Here is a 1,003-nt window from a genome sequence, read left to right on the forward strand (position 1 = left end):
GCCAGCTTGGAGCTGTGAGGGGAGTCATCCAGAGAGCAAAGCCAACACACAGAAGGTGGCTTGCCAGGAGCAGGAAGGAAACCGGGCCATGGTGACATCAAGCACCGAAGAGCCAGACTTGGAACCACCTCCTCTCTGAACGTTTCATCATGTGAGATCATAAATGCCCACATTGTTTCAGCCCACTGAGTCACAGTTTTTAGCTGGAAGCTTCTTAACTAATACAAACAGGATACGGCAAGGGAGCAGAGCCAGAAGAGGCTAGGGCAGAGCTGTGGCTCTGCCTTTCTTGGGTTGTGGGACCTCAGGAGGGTCCTCAGTTATAAAATGGGGATTGTGATGCCTAAGTCGGCCATGTTGATATTAGGAGAGATGTTGTGGCAGAGCCGCAGGGAGCTATTGGAATGAGTTTGGTGAACGGTGTCTCTTGAATAAATGGATATTACGTATGGAGGGGAAGGAGGAGGACAGTTTCTCCTCCTGGTTTCTCTTGGGGGTGACTTTTGGATCTGGTCACTACACAACAACAGTAACCATGCAGTTAACATTTAAAGTTATCACCCTGTGCCAGGTGCCTGCCATGCTAGGAACTTCATCTACACTAATCTTAATACAAACATCAGCGCCTTCCTGTTTTCTTCTTTGTAAAAAAATTTCAGTCCGGTGCAATGGCTCATGACTGTAATCCCAACACACTGGGAGGCCAAGGCAGGAGGATCACTTGAGCCCAGGAGTTTGAGACCAGCCTAGGCCACATAGTGAGACCGCATCTCTACAAAAAATACAGAAATTCCCCAGGCATTCTGGTGCCTGACCACTCAGGAGCCTGGGGCAGGAGGATCACTTGAGCCATGGAGGTGGAGGCTGCAGTGAGCCATGATCAGGCTGCTGCATTCCAGCCTGGGCAACAGAGCAACACTCTATCTCAAAAAATAAATTCTTATTTTTTGTAGAGATGAGATCTATGTTTCCCAGTCTGGTCTCTTCTTATTTTCTTTTCTTT

The sequence above is a fragment of the Cebus imitator genome, unplaced genomic scaffold, assembly GCF_001604975.1.
Source record: "Cebus imitator isolate Cc_AM_T3 unplaced genomic scaffold, Cebus_imitator-1.0 Scaffold15, whole genome shotgun sequence".
NCBI lineage: Eukaryota > Metazoa > Chordata > Mammalia > Primates > Cebidae > Cebus > Cebus imitator.